Here is a 24,561-nt window from a genome sequence, read left to right as displayed (position 1 = left end):
CCCAGACATCCTTTTTAAAAGTGCACACACCCCTTGGCATACCTATCCCTCTTGCCTGCTTAATTTTCCTCCACAGCACCTATCGATCACCTTCTAATACTGTATAACAAGTTACTTATTTTGTTTAATGTCTGTCTCACCCGCTCTAGAATGTAAGATCCACGAGGGCAGGGATTTTTGTCTGTTTGGTTCACTACTATAACCTCTGCACCTAGAACAATGCCTAGCATGCACCTAATGCTCAACAAACATTTGTTAAATGAATGATACACCTTTGAAGTCCTAAATTTAATATCCCAGTGTCGTTCTACCACTTTTCATCATTACTGCATTTTCTTTCTTATCTCCTTACTTGAGAACACTATGGTTTGGAGAAGAAAGAATGGGTATTGGATCCTGGTTGTATCACTTGATAGCGTGTGTCTCTCTGGATATGTAACTTAACCTTTCTAATCCTCAGTTTCTTCATCTGAAGGAGAATGACAAAGGGATGGATGTAAGATTAATAACACTTATGTTAGGATTAGAAATAAGGTATTAAAGTGTCTAGCACATAGTAGGTAATCCATAAGTAAAAGCTAACATTTTTGCTCCCTCTTCACTAGTTCTTCGGCTTCACACTGACCTCTAACTTTCACGCCCTTCATTTTCTCCCAGTTGAATCACCCCTTCTATGATTCCTGCTCATGAACCAACCTGGACTCCACAGTTCATTTCAGTCAGTCCTTAACATCATTAATTCCCTCAACCAACTGCCCTTTAGGTATCTCTACCAAGCAGGCATCTGCAAAGCAGTGGGTAACAGCCTGGGCTCTGGAATTGAACCACCAGGGTTTGAACGCCAGCTGTTCATCTTACAATCAAGGAGAATAACAACAGTACCTACCTTATGAGCTCTTGTGAGTATTAAATGGTTTCTTCGGCTGTATATACCCAGAGTGATCAGTGCTGGAGAAAAATCAAACCATGCAAATTGGTATCCCTACAAATCCAAGGTCTATAACCTCAAATGGGTCCTCAATGCTACCTAACAATCCTTTTTCATTATCTTAGTCGTGAGTCTGTCTGTCTGACTCTCTGCCCCACACCATTGCCTTGGAAGCTGTTATACACTTACACTCTCTTTTTAAAGAATCCCTATTCTACCATGTTCCCCATCATTCTAAGCAGGTACTCAAAAATGATATAAGACACATCAGTTCGTTCTCCTTCCTGCCCCTATCATTTAGAAACTTATTTACAGTGCCTCCAACTTCACCTCCTTCGTTTCTGCTCAATGAAAAAGGAAAATCGGGCTCCCCTGGTGGCGCAGTGGTTGAGAGTCCGCCTGCCGATGCAGGGGACACGGGTTCGTGCCCCGGTCTGGGAAGATCCCACATGCCGCAGAGCGGCTGGGCCCGTGAGCCATGGCCGCTGAGCCTGCGCGTCCGGAGCCTGTGCTCCGCAACGGGAGAGGCCACAACAGTGAGAGGCCCGCGTACCGCAAAAAAAAAAAAAAAAAGGAAAATCATCTCCTACCCAAGGCCAACTTCTCTACCTATGCCTTGGATCCCATCTCCTCCTACTGTCTCCAAATCCTTGGCTCCATCAATCACCTCTGTCCCCCATCTCTCCACCTCCCCAACACTGCTTCAATTTCTCCCCTCCACTGGTGCTTTCCAATCCCAGATAAACATGCCCAAGATCCTCTTAATTTAAAAAAGGGGTAGAAGGAGTAAACTTCTCTAAATCCCCTGCATCTCCCTTCACCTATACTATTTGTTCAGTCCTTTGTTGAAAACACTGTATCCCTCTCAATTAGCTACCTTCCTAGCCGTCATTGACTCTTCAACCCCCTTACCCCCAAAGCACTACAATGTAGCTACCTGCTCTAGCTGAAGTTACAAATGACTTAATCACCAAGTTTCAGGGACTTTTTTCAGTTATCTTACTTGGCCTTTTCATGGCAGGATACAGTACTGTCCACTCCTAGTCCTTGAAATATTCTTCTCCCTCAGCTTCTGTGACAATTCTCGCATAGTTCTTTTTTTCAGCTTTGGTCTGTCTGGCACAGATGTTTGGTTTCTCTTAGTTGTCTGCCCCATTCAGTAGCTCACAACAGAAATATGGGAATCGTGCTAAATCTTCAATCTTGCTCAACTCTGTAATCTGATCATTTACCCTGTCCTGTGATAATACTTCCTGAACCTCTTATACATCCACCCCTCTTCTACATCTCTCATCATTTCTCATCAGGAATATGGCTTCCTAACTGGTTTTGCTTCCAGTTTTGCCCTTCTCTAATCCAGCATTCACCTCACTGCCTAGAACACAAATATGATTCTATCACAGCATAATTTTTCCCCCCACTAAATCCTCACAGCCTTCAGGACAAAGTTAAAGCTCCTTAGTTTGGTTCATAAGGCATTCAGTGATTTGGCTTCATATCACTTCATCAGCTCCTGTTCTAAAACTCTGCTGTCCACTTGTGCCTATTGAGTGCTTGAACATGGCTAGACACAACTGAGATGTGGTATAAGTATAAAATACATACCAGATTCTGAAGACTTTGTATGAAAAAGAGAATGTCAAATATCTCGATAATGCTTTTTTATAGTGATTATAGATTGAAATAAAATTTTAGATATATCAGCTTAAATAAAATATATTACTAAAATTAATTTCACCTTTTCCTTTTTTAACGTGGTTAATAGAAAGTTTTAAAATACATATGTGAATTACATTTGTGACTTGTATTATTATATTTTTACAGAACAGCACTGGTCTAGAATGTCCTTTCCCTTCTTCTGAACCTAGTTAACTGCTATCTATTTTTGAAGATTAGCTCAGGTAACCCACTAAGATGCATTTTGGGACATGCCCCTCCCAAGACCCCAAGTCTTAGTCAACTACCCCTCCTGCTCTGTGCTTCCATCCAAAGGAATCTGCTTACACCTGTTATATATCACTCCACATTATAATTATTGGTTATCAGCTATCTTCTCCTCCTAAACTATATGCTCCTTGCAAAAAGGCATATCATTGTACATATACTCAGGGCTTACCACCATGTTTACCACTTAAAAGGCACTCAAAATATTTGCTGAACAAATGTGAACTATCTATTCCTGGCCTGAAAGTTACTAGAATTTCTCCAAGGAAAACAAACCAGCAAAGAAGGAGTCTAGACTTTCCCAAGAGCTCCAGTAATGAAAGGATCAGAACGAAGGTAGGGAGTAGGAATTAAAGTAAAGAGAAGAGCAATAAGAAAATAAGGCTCATCACACACAACTACCTCTTACAGTGAAAACAGGAATTTGCAGCAGTGAAATGGAGCCTTGAACTCAACTTGGCATGCCAGGGGCCACAGTTTGGTTCCTAAATTACTCAAATAACCCATCCAACAAAAGAGTATGATTTGGCAGGTTTCAACACAAACAGCTAGAGCCCAGCACCTGTTCCACTTAAACAGAGCATCATTACAGTTAAAAACAACAACAAATCTCTCTTATGAAGCAAACACTAATCTCATGGTGCTTCACCACGGAACAATTTAGAAGAGTTATTATGTGCCAAAGCATGAATTTATGGATGATGCTTATTTGGCAAATATGGTTGGCACTGCTAGATGTTGAAAAACATGTATGCAAATAAGCAAATAAAATTTTTAAGCTCTCAGACTTAAATATTTACATTATCATAAATGTACAAAGATAAATGTTTATATGAGAACACATACAACACATTCCAGGAACACATTTTTTAATGTGATTGTCAGGAACAGTTATGAAGTGGCATTATTTCTTTATGGGCCTCAGGATAGACTCTTAAAATGACTTCTGACAGAATGTTAATGGGGTACAAAAATTATGGAGGAAGTTTTTCTGTACTATCTCTGGGTAAAATGAATAGTCACAGTATCATAATAGTTCAAAGCAATCTTATCTTTTCCTTTCACCAAAATACTTTTCTTCCCACCCTGGAACCCAGCCAAACATAAATGTCAAACCATAAATGCGCGGGGGCGGGGAAAGGATGAAGAAGAGGACCACACATCAAAAAGGCTTAAAGAAAATAATTTGACATTTTTTTCCCCACATAATATAGTCATGTTAGAGTCTCCAAAAATAAAGACATGATAAAATATTTCCCCTCTTCCCCTCTGACAGTTTTGGAAAGATGTTTGTTTTTTTCACATAGTTTGTGAGTTGGTCATAGCCAAAACTCACTAGCAATGGGATGAATTCTGCTTCCATTGTTAACTGTTAATCTCTGGGTCGAGGCTACAACTCCCATCTCTGAAGTCAAGAAAATGTACCATACTTGCCATTACAGTTTACTAAACGAGTCACCGAAGAGAAGTGCCAGGCACTTCAGAAAGTAATTAGGGTAGTCAGTGGACTGAGCTATCTAGAAATGTTCTGAGATTATAGAGAAGCCATCATGAAGCAAGTATTCAAGATTGCTCATGGAAAGTTTTACCCCTGTGGATAATTCACGGTTTTCACTTCTACACTGCAGAGAGCAATATGGGTTCTCCAACTATACACATTACCACATCATTTCATTTATCAGGGGAAAAAAAAGAAAAGAAAAAAAGGCGTTGTGGCTGGACAAAAATCAAGAGGTAGGCCCCAAAACAGAATCCTCAAGGCAATCCCAATTCAGGTGAAAAGCTGTGGACATACATCATACAATGACCTAAATATAACCTTTCATGTAAATCTCCAAGTATTTAATTCAACGTATAATCTTACCACATTTAACAGAGGCAAAAGAAAATGTATTAGGTTTTCTAAAACAAGGCCAATAAAGATGAAATCAGTTTTCCTTTAACTCGTCACTATCCCCTCAACCCCAACCTTGCAATAACTCCATTCCACAGCTCTCAAATTCCTAAATGGGGATCTTAAAAAACACAACGTATTGCAAAAAAGTTAACATTTAAAGGTGGGAGGGCTCCTCTTTCCTGTTGCTCTCAGCAGTCTTTAATGCAGTCAAAGGACGAAAAAATGAAATCAAGCTCTCAGACGTATGTATGGTGCAGGCAACAGGGAGGGGGTAGAGAAGGGGCTCAGACGGCAAGTCCTCAACGCGGGAGGTGAGAAAAGTTGCAAGAACGGACGAGTCAAAGGGCGAAGGAGAAACAAAACTGACCCAACGAACCACTCAAAATCCCCCCAAAACCGAGGAAACCCGCACGTTATGGGCTCACAAACCGTAGAGCCAAGTGAGCAGGCAGAGTCACCGGGTTTCACCCTGGCGCTGCTGGCCAGGCTGCGCCGGATCCTCCCGGGTTTGGAGGTGGATGTCCGTGCAGACTTAGCAGGAGCGAAAGGAGTCCTTCCTGCCCCAGCCTCACCGCGTCCGGCTCCTCCAGGATTCACTTTCCCCAGCAGCCTTCCAGCCGCGCCCGGGGGCGTCCCTCGCCGCCAGGTCCCAACTTTCCCTCCTCTGGGGGGCGCCGAGCTGCCGGGGCCGCCACCGCCACAGCCACCGAGAGAAGGGGCGGGAGCGGGGGCGCTTGGGGGCGCGCGGCGCCAGCGGGCTCCGGGGGCGGCCGGGCGCGGGGGTGGCCGTGGCCGGAGAGCCCGCGCCGGGCCGGACGCACCGGCCGCCAAAGCCCCCGCGGCGGCGCCACCCAGACCCCACGCCGCCCCGCCCAGATTCCCCCAGGTCAGCCCCCTCACCCCGTGGCGACCCAGGTCCCACAAGCCGGCGCGAGAGGAGAAGGGAAAGGAGGCGACGTGGGCAACCTTGCCCCAGTTACCTGAGGGGCTCACACGCCGCCGCGGTGACTACCTTCGCCGGCCGTCCAGTACCCTTCCTGGTGACCGCGGCCGCCACCGCCGAGCAACTGACACTAACAACAACTAACTAACTACTAGCCGCCGCCGAGTCCACCGCGCGCTCCCGACCGCCCGTAGACCGCCCGGCCCACCAGCCTGCCCGCCTCCTCCCAGCCCGGCGCGCCGCCCCTCCGCGCGCGCACTCGCTGCCGCGCTCCTTGAGCGAACACGCGCGCGCGCGCGCACGAGGCCACGGCCCTCTCCCAGTCTCGCCTCAGCCCCGAGGGAGGAGTCAACATGAGGCCCCTCCTCTCGCGTTCCTACCTCCAGAGGAAGAGAACTAGAGAGCGTCTGATTGGCTGAGGGAGGCGTGGCCAAAGGAAGAGGGCGGGACGACCAGGACCTTGGGCCGGCGTGAAGGGAGATTTCAGTTCAATTACGTACCAGGCGAAAAAAGGGAACGAAGTATTGGTCCATTTGGTGCCTAAGCCCCTTAAGTCTGCCTACAGTCGAATACAGGATATGTGTCTTCAAGGATTACAGCACATAGTAATAACCAATTTAAGTCCCAATACTTTCTGCAGGCCTTAGCAATGTAAAAAACTACATCTCCCAGAAACCTCCGCGAAAATAAGTCTCACCTTGCGTAATCACGTAGTCCTTCGCCTCCTTTGAACAAAATAATCCCTCCATTTTTCTGAAGGTATGGAGAATAATATTTCATTTTTCTCCTCACCAGAACAGCGTTAAGTGCTGCATTAGAGAAGTTACCTATGGGAAGGTGGTTAAGCGATTAGGTAAAGGGAAAGAAAAGACATCAAAATAAAGTACTGCGGAGGAATTTTTGTCAAGCTGTGAGGCGACGCAGTGAGAAGAGTGAAGGCGATTGAGAGGGGCTCAGGGAATTGTCCCCTGTGCCAGGGACTTTCTTTAGGCCCCAGGCCCCTGCCTACCCCTGTCGTCAGCAGGTCAGTAAGCAAGGCGAGCTTGGGGGTGGCCACAGTGGATGTGCCCTTCACCCCTTGAAGATCATCCCTCTTTTGCTGTTATTGGTTTGTCTCGGTTTGAGGCCGACTGAATGGGGGCGCCTCACTTCCGGTTGGGGGAGGGGAGGAAGGCCATTCTGGGGGAGGGGGGAACATAACTCACTTCCTGTGGGGGTAGGGTGATGGGTTGGGGTGTCCAACACACTTCCTGTGCCGGCGAGGGCTTGAAAAGGTGATGCTTGGTGCCATATAGATAGACGGTATCTTAAAGCTTTGGGATTGTTTCTTACGTGAAAAGTTAGGTTATTCCACGAAGTTGTGCTAGTCACCAGCCTCCAGTCAGAATTTATGTGACTTTTGGTTCCAAGTGTAAGAGGAAAATTTTCTCCCCAGCAGAATTTTCTTAATGCGTTATTCAAAGAATTCGAAACCCCTTGTTAAAACCCTTTACTCGTCTCTACAGTACGACATGCTTTCTTGTGTGACTCATGAATTGCCCACCCCTTCTCCCTTACTCAAGTCCAACCTTGACTTAGTGAGGTTTAGGGGTGTTCTCTGCCTTGACATGCCACAGGAACTCTGTAGCTACTCTTAAGGAGGTCGTTTATTACGGACCTCCTTAAGGACTCAATATTTTACATACATTATGAAGCATGTTCACCTTATCGGAGTGAAAATATCATAGTGAAGTACTCAATTACTTGGTGTTACCTTAACTGATGTGATCGGGATCTTAAATCCTTAGACCTGTTGATTTTAGGCTACAGGTTCTGCCCTGGGCCTGAAAACAACTCCCTCAGCTTTAAAAATTCTTATTGGTAACTTACATGTAACAGCTGTGAAAGTTGCACTGTAGCACATTTTCCCCCTTTGTGATTTAATTAAATTCAGCACCGATTAAAAAATGGTGTCTGCACTTTGTAGTTTTAAGGCAGGGTGCAGGGATCATGAGATTCAGCTCAGATTTTAAGGAGGGGGAAAATTTGGCTCACAAAGGACTAAAGATGAATACCAGAATTTTCTGTTTTTCCTATATTCTCAATATTTTATAAGAAACTATACGTAAAGTGGTAATGAACAGTCAACAGTTTGATTTCTTGGTTTCTGTTTTCAGGTACCACAGTACTTGGTAAGTTGGGGTGGGCAGGGTACTGAAGGAATCAATCTATTTGGAGTTTATGAAATCTCAACAACTTTAGTAATTTTAGAATATCAAGTGAATTGTAATGTCTTTCAAGAATTTTTAAAAGAATAAGGCCTGCGTATTTTTTCCTTTGGGGTTGTCACCTAATCTACCCTCAGAATTTGCAACTGTTTTAATTCTGGTTCTTTTCGAAAGCTAGTTTGTTTAGAGTTTATTAGAAAATGTGATTTAAACTAAAATGTTTAAACAACTGTAACTTAAATGTTACAGTAAGGAAAAAATATATGTTTTAACTTTCTATAGACATTAAAAAAAAAAAAACCAAAAAGCTAAGACCCTAAAATCAGTGAGTTATCTTTTGAAGGACTATAGAATTTCTGCAGAAGTTGAAAAGGCAAGACACAATTATGTCTGTGTTGTTATTAATAGAAGGTTAGGGACATGTATACTGCCTCAAGCAACTATTAATTGATTAGAAAGAAAGTGTTCATTATCTTCTATATTAGTGTAATATAGAAGAATATATGATATGATCACCCTGACAAATTAAACTATTAAACTACAGTATTAAGAATTACTGGAGTGAGTAAAGATTGTGGAACTAAATGAAATAGATAGAGAAAAGATAGTGAAAATATTGATTGAGATACAGCAGTACTGCCTGTAGGAAATTATCTTTGTAAAGCAAAGGAGCTTTTAAAATTGGTCTTTATACTATTCCAGGGAAGAAATGCAGTATAATAGAAATAAGAAAACTTGTTGCAGCTGAGAGACTTGAGCAGCTTGAAGAACTGTCTGTTCAGAAGAAAGCAATTTTTAAAGCACATATTTGAAAAAAGATGTTTTGTGATAACAGGCAGTTATTCATTAGTTCCGTCAAAGAAGAAATATTAGAAAAGCTTGTGAAAAATAGAGGGAAGTTCATGGAACCTGCTTTTATTCTCTTTAAAAGTGTTTCTGTAGAGAGGCTTGCTGTCTTCCAAAGGCTTTTTTTTTCCCCCTTAATGTTCTTTGTTGCAGTTTTCTTTGCATGTTCTAATAGAAACATACTATCAAAATTAGAAAAGTAAAGACTTTTGTAAGTGTACTCTGTTACTTCCTTAAGTAAATGAATTTGAGGTTTTCATTTCATTCCTTGTCATCAATAATAAAGAGATTGTCCATTTTTTTCAGAATATTTAGATTAGATAACGATTTTCATTTCCAAAAAACAGTCATTGGATATACGGCTCACAGCTCACAGCAGTTTGAAATATTAAAACAGTAGGTCAAAATTCTGGATTCCATCTCACTGAAATTTGATTACCCACGAAGTACTAGGTGCTATCTATAATGCAAAAGGGTCTTTTCATTCTTTTGTCTACCTTCTTTTAAAAAATCATGCTGTTGTTTTACAACTATTGCTTTTTTGTATGTTTGTTGTTTTGGAGTTGCTTGTTTTTGCCATGGGGTTGAGTGTTAAAGAGAATATGCTAACAACATGAATGGTTTTTAAACCTACTGTTCTGCTGTCTTTATTTCAGGGCCTTCAAGAGTATTCAAACGAGAATACCCCTTATGTGACTTTTCATTATTTCAAGAAAAGTTTATTGAGTGCTTACTGTATACTAGTCTCTGTTTTAGGGACTTGGAATACATCAGTGAATCCAGACAAATATCCGTATTCTCTTGGAGTATACTCTCTAATTTCCAAATCAAAGCTGGAATTTTGCTCCCTGGATATTCCTAAATAAGCTCTATAGTGTGATCATTGTTCAAACTGATCAAGAAACAGCCCTAAGCTTGATCTCTCTTGGTCTTGATCTCTAAGCCATTCTAAACCGAGTTTTGAATATTTCAGTCTAATTTTTCTCCAGACCATTAAAGCCCGTGTGTTAAACATTCAACCCTTTTCTTTGATGCATGCATCATGACCCTACCATTCTAGCCTCCTTTGTTCACAAATAAAAGTGAACAACGGGGAAAATATGGGATCAGACAGGCCTGGGTTCAAAAATGATGTCTACATTTTATTAGCTGAGCTTCTTACTAGCTTGGTAACCTCTAACAATTTACTTGACCTCTCTGAGCCTCACTTGCCGTAAACTTAAATGAGGTTATTTGGTGGATCAGGTATATTATATGTAAATCACCTGGCACAGTGCCTGGTGTTAGCAGCTTAATGAATGCTATTATTTTTTCCCCAGTTTACTTCTGTTATTCTAGCTATGGGGATTTGCCTACATGTCTGTTTTAAGCCTTACATATTCCCGGAAGTATCGGGATGCAGTGCTAGAATTATTCAAATTCATCCTTCCCCAGTCTCAGTGAGCTAAGCATGCTCACTTAGCTGTCAAGAGTTCATTTTTTGTTCCTTGTGGAAGGAGAAATCACTAATTTCCATGATTACTTTAGATAATAAGCATAATAGAAAAGTTTCAAGAAAAGGTTAAGGAATCACTAAAGTAATTTGAATTGTTAAAGGAAGACTTTTTGAATCATTCTTCTAAACCTATTTAAATACTAAGCCTAATATTCAAGACTCTTCTGTCATTACCCATCTACACATTCCTAACTAGATTGGTCTCTGAAAAAAAAATTCTATACAGTATCCAGCCTTTTCTATCTTTGTTCATGCTATTCTCTGTGTGGAACACTTTCTCTTTTCCTGGGAATCCTTATCTATCAGAACGCCACCTTCTTTGTGGCCCTTTCTCAAGTACCACCTTCAGCTTCAAAAAGTATTGTCTGATGTCTGTCCTCTTCTCTGTCCATTCTCCCAGCCATATGTGTGTCTGTTGACACTCCAGAGCATTTTGTACTTTTCTTATGGCATTTAATATACAGTGCTACTGCTGTTGCTGTATGTTTCTGTTGTTACTGTACTGTCATATGTAGAGTTTATGAACTGTCATAAAAGTCTCCAGACTATAACATATTCCTATCTGTATCTGCTGTCAAACCTAGCACAATGCCATTCACATCATAAGTATTCAGTAAATATTTGTGAAGTTGAATTGGCAATTGGGGTAGATGAAACTGATGAATAACGTTTGTCCACTATTTATAGCCAGTAGTAAACACAGTGACCTATGTACAGTAGACACTCAAAGATCTGCTGAATGAAAGGGTAAGTAATTCTCCCATTTGTGAGCATAGGGTATCAATATATTGAGCATACATTAAACACCTACTATATGATGAGACCTATGAGAACTGATCCCTGCCCTCAATTTAATTGGAAAGAACTAAGTGGTAATTAATATGTACAGATTCTGAAGACTGAAGGTGTTTGAGTGAAGGTGGGGTAGGGAGTCAGTGTAGAGTTGTTTGCATTTTGAGAGATATCCCAGGCTGTCTGAACTCAGAAACAGAATAGATTTAGGTATCAAGAGATACTTAACTTGCAGTTCCACCCCCAGTTACATACCCAAGAGAATCAGAAATGTGTTCACACAAAAACTTTTCCCCAAATGTTCCTAGCAGCATTATTCATAAGAGCCAAAAAATGGAAACAGACCAAATTGTGCATGAATGAATAAACAAAATGTAGTATAGTCATACGGTGGAAAATATTCATCAATAAAAAGGAATACAGTATTGATGCATGCTATAAAATGGATGAATCTTGAAAATATTACACTAAAGTGAAGGAAGCTAGACACAAAAGGCCACATACTGTATGATTCCATTTATATGCAATGTCTAGAATAGGAAAATCCATAAAGACAGAAAGTATATTAGTGTGCCAGGGAGTGGAGGGCAAGGATGGGGAGTGACTGCTAATGTGTATGGGATTTCTTTGAGGGGATGATGAAAATGTCCTGGAATTAGATAGTGGTGATGAGTGCACAACCTTGATACTAAAATACCTTGTATACCAATATACTAAAAACCACTGAATTGTACACTGAAGGGGTGAATTTTATGGTATGTGAATTATACCGTTAAAAAAGAGAGGGGGAGATACATAAACTTGAAGAATTTGGATTTTGGATGGGGCTAGAAGGAAAGCAGGAAGTGATAATTCTTTCTCAGATCCTAGAGGGAAATGTAAGTGTCTAGGTACAGGACTAAAGGTATGTTGAGGTTCAGTTGAGGATGGATGTGAAGGTTTCTGGCTATTTGTGTCTTATGAAGCAGGCAATGAGGTGAATGATTAGAGTAGAAGGGTGTTGACAAAGAAGAACGACATTTTAGGAACTTGAAGGAAGCTTCAGATTTCTTTTTGATTGGGTCAAGGATGTGGTATGTGGCCAACTTAGTTTCAGTGTGAAGGCCAACTAAGTTCAGATGGTGAAAGTATCATAAGGGAGTCTGATAGCAATCACCAGTGAAGTTACTGGAAAAGATGGGAGAACAGAGACTAGACAAAAATATTATAGTCTGATTCTTAAACTATCCCCATATGATGAAAATAGTTAGATCATAATGGGAAGGAACCAAGGGCAGTGATTTGGAGAAGTCAGTATGCGTGAAGGTATTCATTTGAAGAAGTACTTGAGTACCTTTTATGTGCCAGGCACTATTAAATAAAATCATAGTTACTTTCCTTATTGAATTATTTTCTTAGAATAAAGTCTTATGAGTGGGATTATTCGTTCTAAGAGTGTGGGCATTTTATAGTTCTTGATACAATAGCTGTATTATTTCTCTAAAAGGTTGTGCTAATTTCTGATGCCACCAGCAACATACAGCTGTGTTGTTTTAACCACTATTTCACCAGCAAAAATTTTTGGCTAATTGGATAGGCATAAAATTATTCTTCTCTTTGGTTATTGCTTCTAATATGGTTAAGTGTTTCTGTACCATGGAATTGGCATCTGTTGGAGCATGAAGGTATTCAAAGCCTTTATATTTGCTACCTCATCTGGAATAGCTTCCTTAAAGGATATGGATTTTTAAGAACCCTAGGAATCAAACCAGCCTCTAATTTGAATCAGCTCAAAAACTACTTTTATTCAGTGGTGTTCTCCTTATTTTCTAAATGATATTCACATTTAAACTACATTTAGCCATAATTCCAATTCCCATTCAACTAACTTAATTCTCATAATTTGGTGTTGTAGGTATTAACTAACTTCACTTTGCATATGAGAAGATAGAGGCTTAGAGAGGCTAGGTCATTTGCCCAGTCACTTAACCAGTAAGTGACAGAGACAGGATTTGAATGCAGCCGATTATCAGTCGCAAACTCCATGATCTCTCAGTATCACTACTAAAATTTAATGGAGGCTAATGGAAACTGGAAGAGAAATCTGAAATGGAACTTGGACGATCAGGCGCTTACTTACATATGAACATAGTGAAGCAGTTAGCAGAGAAAGGTTTTTTATTTTATTTTTTTATTGGGGAGGCTATAGCACATAGACAGAGGAAGGACTCTCTTTAAGCCCAAATTTTCAAGGCCCTTTCTGTTTCTCCCTGATGAACAGGTACGTACTACTCCAAAATCTATGATAGGAGCAAAGTGGGAGGAAGGTAGTAGTAGGAAAGCAACTGCCTTTAAGTATATACATTGAGAGTCATCTGATGGTAGAAGGAACAGACGAAATGGCCCTCAGAGAGGCCCACAAAGTATTCAGTAACTTTTTTTTTTTCAGTAACTTTTAAAATAACAAGTCTAACATGATAACAAGGTTAATGGGATATTCAAAGCACAGTACATATTAGCGAAGGAAGAGAGATTCTTTCATTTTTATTCAATATAGTATGCTCACTAGACAAATTTTAGATCAGGAATATAAAATGAGATGCCATGTTCTAATGCTGGCTTTTAGTCAGATAAAATACCCCAATATATAGATAAGACAATTAAGGCCCAAAATTACACACCAAATAAAGTCACACAGTGGGCCCTAGAACATAGGCCTCCTGCTTCCGAGTACATTTTGCTAAATTGAGCTAAGTGAAAACAACAATCTATGTGGTGGTTTTGTAATTTGTATTATAATTTTTTATAATTTAATATGTTATTCTTAAAAGAGATCATTTCTCTGTGTGTTTTAAAACAACAATAATAAAGATTCACACACCAGATTACTAAATGTTTGGTGATAGGTTAGAATAAGAAGTGATACTGAAGATCAGGTTGAACCCTAATGTATCAGATAGTCCATCTGTAAATTACACCTAAATAGTATTTATCTGTATCCCAGATTGCATTGAGGTGGGGTGGAAGACACAGATCTTTTGGAAACTATCATAGAAACATTACTCTTGAAAGATTTTGTTGTGTACATATGTGTATTTGTATTTAAGCATTTGGAATTTTCAACAAAGCCCAGCCCTTTTCTTCCATCCCTACTCCTTTAAGTGAAACTAATACCCCTTGCTTCACAAGAAATATCAATAGTATCCAGATACTCCACTTTTTTCTTTCATAGCCTCAAAATTTATATCTCCCTTCTCTTTCCATCTCCACACTTCTTTCATTCCTATACTTCATAGCTTTAATTAATGTTCTCTTGACACAAACCTTTCATTTTTATTGCGAGTGATACCACAATTACTACAACTCTTTGAGAAAACAATATAGCTGTTGTGTCAGCAATAATAAAATGCTCATATCTTGAGCCAGTATTCCACTGATAGGATTTTATTCTGAGAAAATGCTTCAAGTAAGGAAAATAGTGAAAGGGACAAAATGTTAATGGCACTGATATCTATTCTGTTTTAAAAAATGGAAACCTTCTAGATATCTAACAATAGAATAATGGTTAAGCAAATTATTACCTATTCATTCAGTAGGCTATTAGACATTCATTTTTCACAATAGCTTCTTTTAAAATATATTGAAAGATGTTGTAAGTATCTTTATGCCAAAATGAAAAAGGAGAAAAATAAATCAAGGAAAAAAGTAGAAAAACTTATCTGATTAGTATATTTCTGAAGCATTTGTATTTTCTGTATCATAATAATTGACATTTATTGAGCACACACCAGTGTCAGGCACAATACTAAAGCAATATTATAGAAGCAATATTGAGTAGTTAGTAAGAAAAATGTTCTTAAGTCAAGTCCTAGCTCCATCACTTATTAGTATGTGATCTTGAAAAGGAAATGGGAGATAGTAACTATATCTACATTAAGTTATTAAATCCATTTAAAGTGTCTGGTATGTAGTAAGCCCTCATTAAAGTGTTTTTGTTACTAGACATTTTACAGACATTTAATCTTCACATCCTCACAACACTTATGAGATGGTGTTATTTTCATTTACATAAGAGAAAATTGAAACTCAGAATGTTTAAATAGTTTGGTCAAATAACTTGCCAAAGTCACACAGCTAATAAGCAGTAGAGTTTTGATTGAGAACCCAAGCTATGACTTCTATTCCTGGCTCTGAGGGACTAGGTTGTTGCAGACTAATCCTTTTGCCGAGAACAACATGAAAGGGTGGACTTAAAAAAAGAAAAGAGAGGGCTTCCCTGGTGGCGCAGTGGTTGAGACTCCGCCTGCCGATGCAGGGGACACGGGTTCGTGCCCCGGTCCGGGAAGATCCCACATGCCGCGGAGCTAGGCCCGTGAGCCATGGCCGCTGAGCCTGCGCGTCCGGAGCACAGGCTCCGCAACGGGAGAGGCCACAACAGTGAGAGGCCCGCGTACCGCAAAAAAAAAAAAAAAATAGGGAAAGCATCAGAGACCTACTGAGGCAGCCAGGACTTAAACCAAAATTGTGGAGCCAAGGGAACTTCAAAAAAGCATGCTGATGTTCTAAGCTTCTCTTTTCCCCTTGAAGAATTTGCTGAATACATGGTGCAGAACAAGAATCCATGAAATTTAGCAGAGGATTTCTGCTAGAAGTAGAGAGCCAGTAGTCTCATGGGGCTTAGTACATAAAAATTGGAGTTTAGGTGTCCCCAGGTGGCCTGGACTGAGGGGCCAAGACCCTAGTAGGGAAGGGAAGCACCAAGAAGTGATTTTGCTGCAGAGTCAGAGGCTAAGCAGAGCAGAAGCTAAGCAAGCTAAGCAGAAAATCCCTATAAAGCAGAGTGAATTTCTGTCCATCTCATGATGTTGACAAGCAAACATTAAAATTCAGGTCCCTCCAAGGAAGAAAGGACCTGTAAACACCCCAGACTCTCAATTAGCATTCCCTAGAGGACTATACCCTCTATACACAATAGACTTGAATACAAGAATAACTAGAAATAAGGAAGAATATTTCATAATTGTGAAAGGGTCATTCTACCAGGGAAAATGTGAGAACTATAAATTTGTATATATCTAATTCCAGTAATATGGCTTCAAAAAAATATTTTTTCAAGTTCACATGGGACATTTAACAAAGTAGATCTTATGATAGACCATAAAGCAAGTCTCAACAAATTTCATCCAGAATATGTTATCTGACTACAGTTCAATTAAGTAAGAAATGGATTATAAAATAGTAGCTAGCAAACTCCCCCCGAAATACATTTTGAATGACCCATTTGGTCAAAAAAGAAATCACAATTAAGACACATTTGCAACAGAATAGTAATGAAAATACAGTATATCAAGATATATGTGAATCAGCTAAAGCTATACTTGATGGGAAATTTATAGCCTTAAACGCCTATACTGGAAGAGAAGAAAGTCCAAAACTAGTGATTTAAATATCATTCTCAAGAAATTAGGAAAAGAACTGCAAATTAAACCCAAAGTAAGTAGAAGAAAGGGAATTAAAAAAGTAGAAATTAATTAAATAGAAAACAAGTGCACAATAGGAAATATCTACAGAGCCAAGAGTTCACTCTTTGAAAAGATCAGTAAAATATGTAGACCTCTAGCAATACTGATCAAGAAAATAACATATTCAATATTAAACTTTTGATCTTTTCCCTAATTCTACATCTCCAGTCTTATTTCTGTAAATCTTATCTTCATAAATATCTACTAATACCTCAATTAGAAGTCTTGGGATTGAGATACGGAGCTGGGAAAAGGGAGGCAGAGGAGGCTGAGGCCGACCCGGGCACCGAGACCGACCAACAGACCGGCGGGGCTGGGCCATGCAGACCCAGCCCAGCGAGTCCCCCTCTGCCCCGCGACCTGAGCAAGGTCCCCAAGAACCTGCCTCAGACTGGCCTGGGAGCCAGAGGCACCAGAGCAGATCCCGAATCAGGCTTTCCTCGGCTTCCTATGAGGGCTGGCCCTTTGGAAGGTGCCTTCTTCAGCAGCAGGATCAGGCAGGCCACCATGACCGAGAACTCCACATCCACCCCTGCGACCAAGCCCAAGTGGGCCAAGGCCTCCAAGAAGTCCACAAACCACCCCAAGTATTCAGACATGATCGTGGCTGCCATCCAGGCAGAGAACTGTGCTGGCTCTTCATGCCAGTCCATCCAGAAGTACATCAAGAGCCACTACAAGGTGGGTGAGAATGCCAACTCCCAGATCAAATTGTCCATCAAGCACTTGGTCACCACTGGGGTCCTCAAGCAGACCAAAAGGTGGGTGCCTCAGGGCCTTTCCGGCTGCCCAAGAGCGACGAACCCAAGAGGTCAGTGGCCTTCAAGAAGACAAAGAAGGAAGTCAAGAAGGTGACCACGCCAAAGAAGGCCGCCAAGCCCATGAAGCCTGCCTCCAAAGCCCCAAGCAAGAAGCCCAAAGCTACCCCAGTCAAGAAGGCCAAGAAGAAGCCAGCTGCCACGCCCAAGAAAACCAAAAAACCCAAGACTGTCAAAGCCAAGCCAGTCAAGGCATCCAAGCCTAAGAAGGCCAAACCAGTGAAGCCCAAAGCCAAGTCCAGTGCCAAGAGGGCCGGCAAGAAGTGACAATGAGGCTTTCCTTGTGGACACTCCTGCCTGTCTTCTATTTTCTGTAAATACTTTTCTCCTTTCTTCTCTCTTGATCCTCATCTGCAGCCCTTTGCCCCTTTCCCTTCTGACTTTATAAACAGACAGAATTTGTATTCCTCAGAAATTAGGGAATAATTCATTTTTCCTTAACCAATTATGCAAGGACAGCAACAACAAATCTCGTCTCTGTAATGATGAGAATGTACTTATATTTTGTTTTGTTAATTTGTTACTAATCTGCTTATGGGTTAGGGAATTTGTGTGGGTTTGTGTGTTTTGTTTAGTTACATGGTTGGTTCACTCTGAAGGTAAAAGTTGGGGTCGGGGGGAGGGGGAGAATGGGCAAGGCAGCTTCTTGTGGCTAGATGACAGGGAGCCCAGGAATTGGACTGTTTGTAGGAGTACCTATGAGGCCATCGAGTTTTCTTTAAGTTGAGCACTGCTTGTGAGAGTTTCAGAACCTTGACCCTGAGGAGAGGGGCGGCAGCAGCTGGACAGCAAAGGAGGGAGGTGGAAAAAAGCCCTCCCTAGGCTGACTTCCACCTCCCAGTGGTGAGCAGTGGGGCGTCCAAATCTGGTTTCCTTCTCACTTCTGTTAGTCTGCCCCAGTGGCCTCCCTATTGTCCTAGGGACGTGGAGGAGGTTGAAGTGACAGCCGGTCCGAGAAACTGTGGCTTCTCTCAGTCAGCTGGAAACTAGCCACTGGTGGAGGAGGGTGGTCTCTGGCTTCCAAAAGTCTCCTGTTAAACAGGAGTAGAAACTTTGGGGGAAGGGTGGAGAGTCAGTCAACCAAGTGCCTCAGTGTGCCCTGTTGAAACTTGGGTTTTTCCACACAATTGGATTGTATCCTAGGAGGACCTTTCTCCTTTACCCCTGATTTTTGGTTCCTCCTGTACAAGAGGTGGGCTTTGCTTAGCAGTCTGGTGGCGCTCCAGCCCTGCCACCCACCACTTAAAAACCTCCCAACCTCTACTTCTGAATCGAAGTAGTTGTAGATGGGGGAGAAGGGGAGGGCGGGGAGTGGACAGTAAGACATACTGCAGTCGACTTTGAATTGCTAAGTAGTTTTACAGAGCTAGGTCTGTGTGTATGTGTGTGTATATGTATATATACACATCTAGGGCTAGTACTTACGTTTCACACCCGGGAGCTGGGAGATAAAACCTGTACAGTCGTCTCTCCCTTTTCTTTTTAATAAAATAGAAAAATGCTCAATTGCGCGTCTCCCTCCCCCCCCCTTTTTATTTGTAAACAAGTTATTTGTGCCTGGAAGAATTTGCTGTCTTTGTAATTTTCAAACTTTAAAATAAAATTGAAAAAACAAGGGAAAAAAAAGTCTTGGGATTATTCTTGAGACCTCTCACTACTACACACACACACACACACATACACCATTCAGACCACTACAAAATTTTATTGATTCTACCTCTTAAATATATTGAATCCACCCTATATACTATATCTTCATTGCTATACCCTATTCTAAGCCACCATCACGCTGTGGTGGACTGTTGCAGCAGCTTCCCAATGGTAGCTTCCTGGATTCGTTCTTACTACCCATCAATCCATTCTTTACATAGAAGTTAGAATGATCCTTTCAAAAGCATAAATATCATATCATGCCACTCTTAAGAATTCTTGAAAGGTTTGCTCTTACGCTTTGGTGAAAACTCAGATGTTTAAGATAACCCCACGTCTCCGCAGGGTATAGTCCCTGCTGCTGTCTCCTGACCACTTTACTCCAGCCCACTCTAGCCTTCTTTCACTTCTTCCAAAGCGCCAAGTTCTTACTCAAGTCCTAGTTCTTCAGCATGGAATGTACTTAACATTCAACTCTCACTTTACTTCTTCAGAGAGGTCCCCTGTTTAAGTGACATCTCCTACTGTTTTTCTATAGTGTTCTTTTCCTTCATGGCAGTTTTCACAACTTAAAATTGTATTTATTGGTATGTTTGCTTAATCTTTCACCTCAAACCATAATTTTCCTGAAAGCAGAGACTGTTCACTGTTGTAGTCCTGGTGTCTTAACCAAGTGCCTGGTACATATTACGTGTTTGGTAAATATATGCTGAATGAGAAAAGATAGCATGTCACCTTAGGTAAACTATATAGGTCAGGAACCGTTTCATAGGTGTGCCCTGTACCCTGGGAGCGTGGAGGGATTGTTTCCTCTGGTTTGATCCTTTATTTCTTCAAAATAACTCTCTGAGAAAGGCACCATGTAATCATTGTAATGCCTGGAGACAGCTTCTCATGATTAGCCTGTCTTCTCAGTGATGTATATTTTATGTGCTAAGCTAAACTGGCAGTTGTGGGCAGATTTTATTTAAGCCCCCGCAAAGGAATATACCTGCCCGCATTTCTTAGATTGGAGCTCTTGGAAACTAGAGGCAGTGTTCTCAGTGGCAGTCCTGGCTAAACAACTTATCTTCTTTTCTAGAACTACTTTTTTTTTTTTTTAAACATTAGAGCCCTACAAAGGAAATTGTGGTCTAATTACATTTGCTTACTACTGAGATTGACAGTATTGTTTGTGTAAAGGTTGTTAGCTGTTTTAGTCATATAAATATGCCATAATGTTACCAAAGTACATGACTTGTCTTTTAATCACAAGGCAAAAATGACCACATTTCACAATACTAATGTCTTCGTATGTTTTATAAGATATACAGAGCTATTATGACTTGATATTACAAAGTATTCTACATTTTCTTAGAGAGCTTGTGTTTTCTTTCTTCATCTTAGACCTAATTTTTAATTAAATTTTTAATTGTTTTTAAGCTAATTTCAGTAAAATGAGATGCTTAATTGTATGTTTGGTATAAAATTATAAGTTCAACAATTTGAGACAGCTTTCAGGCCACTAGGATTTCTTGAAACTCATGAAAAAAATGTTTACTACCAATTTTAGACATAAGTTTCATTTCAAAAGAAAATGTTTTATATACCCGAAACTAACTCAATACTAAATCAACTATACTTCAATTTTTTTAGAAAAGAAAATGTTTTAGGGACTTATATTTCTTAATGTATACTAAATGAGGTATTCTTATTTATTTCTAAAGTCTAGGTACCATACTTAGAATTCTCCCATAAACTGAAAAAAGCATGCTGAATGTTTCTTATGCATATTATCAGGTTCAGGGCCATGATGGGAAAAGGAAATTAAACAAAAAGAGTGAGAATTCTCAATGACTGGTTTCTCACATCATCATATCATTATTATTGCTATTATTAATTCTGCCTTTAACAAAACTGTTAATTCTTAGTGAAATAATTTTTAAAGCTTCATCGACTTATTGATATATGTGGATTTACCAGACATTCATAGCTATTCTCAGGTCAATGAAATTGGGAGTTTATAAATCATAAGAATTTGTAAATGTCTGCTGTCAGGTATGACTAAGTAAGTTTCTGAATTTCATAATCCTCTGGTTGCTACTGCGGGTTCTTTCTTGAGTTTTTGAAATGTAAATCACTGACTCTAGAGCTAGTGAAAGAATATGAGGAATATTGAAATTCTTCCTATAGTACTATAGCAATGTACAAATATGGTACATTATGGTTATAGAAGGGGTAAGGAGACTTAAGTACTGGGAACTCTGCCATTATGTGCAAAGTCTTCTCAAGCGAATTGCCAATTTAGAGACTATATTAAATAAATGTAATGGAGTGGTTTTTATGTTTATTTCTAGAAAGGGGAAAGAGCAGCTTTATTTTGCCAGAAAGACAGTGTCAGCTCTAGCCATTTATTTCCTAGCAAAACAAACTACCTGCAGAATTCTAATTGGCCTATTTCTTCTCCCTCACGTTTAATTAAAATCTTTCTCTAGCAATAGGTGATACCGAGGATAGTGTATGGATTCATTTATTGTACCAAGAAAGACTTGGGTTAACTATATATTTCTAGCTGCCAGCCTTTACTAGTTATTTATCTTCTACTTGTTTAGCAGTCTTGTCTAACAGCACTAACACTGGTAAAGAGTAGGGTAGTTAAACTGTTTACGGTTTTTACATTCTCTGCCTATGTCACCATCCGTAGAGTTGTATTCCGTTCTGCAAAGTGTTTAATGTTTACTTAGATAAGTAAAACCTTATCACACTAGAAATTACAACTCAATTTTACTTTGTAGCTTAATTCCATCATGTAATAAAATAATCCTGCATAGGATTTGGAATTGATCTCTACTTGCATCCTACCTTAGAGTGCTGCCCTTTAGATAAATATTGCTGCTCCAAGGGGGCTAGGTAGAAGACTAAGGATGAGTTGATATAATTGCATCCTTGTTATTAAAAAATAGAAAATGCCTCACCAATGGTGAAACAGCAATCATTTTTATATATCAAGGACACTATCCTGTTATCTAAAAATTGATCATCATCCAATAGGAAGCTTGAGTTCAAAGATTTTAAATTCAGAACACTTTTTCAAATAGAATAAGTGGATTTAAGTTCAGTAGTGTATCATTTATGAACTGTTTTAGAAAGCAGTTAATACATTATAATGATTGAGAGCTTTTTTCCTCCGGGGTATTAAATTGATAATTAAATTGTTCTTTTTTTCAAACTATGCCCTCTTAGAGGATAGGGAAGGCATGTTTAACCTGGTGTATTCAACTGTTTGCTGGGCTACATGTTTATTGTTTCAGCACTTAATAAATATGCATAATAAATAAATTGTAGCTGCAGTTCTGAACCTACTTTGCTGTGACCTGTAATAGTCTGTTCTACACTCTGCTCTCTTTGTCTTTCAAGCAAATCACATCACCCGAAACTTATGACCCACTTTACTACAATAGTGCTGACATGTTTGGAGAGCCTAGAAAAAAGAATTGAAATTTAACTGGCATCATGGGATCTCAGTTGGTTTAACAGTTTCTCTTACCTTACTTGGTAATGCATGTATAATAATACTGAATGGCATTTGCTCTCAAGGGATTTTAGAGTTGATTACAACAGAAATATATTGCAGGAAAGAACATAGATACTGTAATTAAAAGGGTTATGGGAGAGACTAGAAATTACTCTATCTGTTAACCTGTTAATTTCAAGACCTAAAGCATGTATTTAAATATGATACTGTGAAAAATTATCTTCCTAGTTCAAAAATTAATAGTAAGCTCCATCATAAGTAGTTATGTATATTGAGCATTAAATCTTATGATACTCATTTATTTCATCTCTTTTCTTAAAAACTGTTTATTTCCTGGACATAAGCTATTTGATACACAGGCATACCTCAGAGATATTGCAGGTTTGGTTCCAGACCACCGCAATAAAGTGATAACGGCAACAAAGCAAGGCATACGAATCGTTTGGTTTCCCGGTGCATATAAAAGTTAATGTTTATTCTATACTGTAGTCTATTAAGTCTGCAATAGCATTATGTCTAAAAAATAATACAATACTTAATTTTAAAATATTGCTGAAAAATGCCAACCATCATCTGAGCCTTCAGCAAGTTATAATCTTTTTACAACATCAAAGATCACAGATCGCCATAACAAATATAATAATAATGAAAAAGCTTGAAATATTGCAAGAATTACCAAAATGCCACACAGAGACACGAAGTGAGCAAATGCTATTGGAAAAATGGCACTGATGGACTTGCTTGACACAAGGTTGCTGCAATGTACCAATTTGTAAAAAAAAACACACAGTATCCACAAATCACAATAAAACGAGGTGTGCCTGGAGTTTACTGTTCTTTTATTTACTTAAAGAAAAAAAAGGTCAGGACTGCATTTTTTTACTATTTGTCATCTATATATAGTAGTCTTATTGGCAAGTCAGCTGAATCTTATTCCCTAAGGGATAAATTTGTAAGATGTTTCATGTGAACAAATAGAGGGTATCAAAGATGTGAATTCAACGTAGAGAAGACTTAGTTTTTTTAATATATTGTTTTCAATAACAATACTTTTTGTGTTCTAGTTCATTTAAACATATCAAAATTCCTTTTTCTGATCCCAAAACTGGTTTAAAGGTGGTCATTCACTATTATGGGACCAAGTTTTATTGTTTATTCTAATGATAAAATTATGTATCCTTACTGTAAGACATTCAAACTTTAAGCATTCAAAACAGGCATAACTTTTTTTGCTTTCAAACAGAATTTTAAAAAGAAAAAAGTAAAAATCACCGGAAGACAGTGGGTAACCTCTTGAATGATTTTGAACAAGGAATGATATGCATAAGTAGATTTGTATTTTAGAAAGATCACTGGCAGCTGTATGGAAACAGATTGGAGGCAGGAAGGACAGGCAGGATGGACACTGTTAGAGTATGCAGGCCAAGAAAAATAAAGGCTTTAACTGAGACAGTAATCACGGGAACATGGGAGAGGAGACAGGATCAACTGGGTTTTGGTAAGGGATTGCACGTGGTGAGAAGGGCAGGGGAAATGCTGAAAAGGACGCCCAGGTTTTTAGCCTCAGTGAAGAGTAGCGTACCCTCAACTGACATAGAGAACATGGGAGATGGAACAGGTTTCGAGGAAAAGATTATGGATTCAGTTTTATACGTGTAAAGTGTGAGTTGTCTATGGCACACCAAGGAGGATAATCTTTGCCATTTGAGATACAGGCCTGGAATTTGAGAGTTGGTTTTAGATGTCATCAGTATAAGTGGTTGCTGAAACATTGGGACTGAGAGAAATCACTAGGAGAACATGTAGAGAGAAAAGAGCCAAAGTCTGAAGAAATGGCTAAAGAGATGGGAGAAAAAACAAGAGGGTAGTAAATAGGAAACAATGGAAGAAGAGTTTGAAGAGGAAGAGTCATTTAGAGCATCAAATACCAGTTAGCGACCAAAGAGATTGAAGATTGAGAAGTGTTCATTGAAATTAGCAACTTAGAGATGACTGGTATCTGAGAATAGTCAGTAGAGTGAGTTAG

General features: G+C 39.7%; 2 protein-coding genes and 1 pseudogene across 7 annotated transcripts in view; 2 read left to right on the top strand and 1 right to left on the bottom strand.

Moving 5' to 3' along the window:
• PEAK1 (pseudopodium enriched atypical kinase 1) overlaps positions 1 to 5,872 on the bottom strand; it is a 296,325-nt gene extending 290,453 nt beyond the window's left edge. For all 6 annotated transcript variants that reach the window (XM_029236367.1, XM_029236369.1, XM_029236366.1 and 3 more), the window contains exon 1: positions 5,750 to 5,872. The gene's annotated coding sequence lies outside the window, so the exon portion shown is untranslated. The remainder of the gene's footprint in view (positions 1 to 5,749) is intronic.
• A 589-nt stretch (positions 5,873 to 6,461) lies between these two features.
• Positions 6,462 to 24,561, top strand: part of HMG20A (high mobility group 20A) — a 63,566-nt gene continuing 45,466 nt past the window's right edge. Inside the window, exon 1 of the mRNA XM_029238968.1 lies at positions 6,462 to 6,736. The gene's annotated coding sequence lies outside the window, so the exon portion shown is untranslated. The remainder of the gene's footprint in view (positions 6,737 to 24,561) is intronic.
• On the top strand, positions 16,900 to 19,537 carry LOC114904726 (annotated as a pseudogene).

This window comes from Monodon monoceros, unplaced genomic scaffold (genome assembly GCF_005190385.1).
Source record: "Monodon monoceros isolate NGI ecotype Baffin Bay Population unplaced genomic scaffold, NGI_Narwhal_1 Super_Scaffold_21, whole genome shotgun sequence".
NCBI classification, from domain to species: Eukaryota; Metazoa; Chordata; class Mammalia; order Artiodactyla; family Monodontidae; genus Monodon; species Monodon monoceros.
Note: the sequence above shows the minus strand (reverse complement) of the source record. Positions and strands in the feature narration are given on the sequence as shown.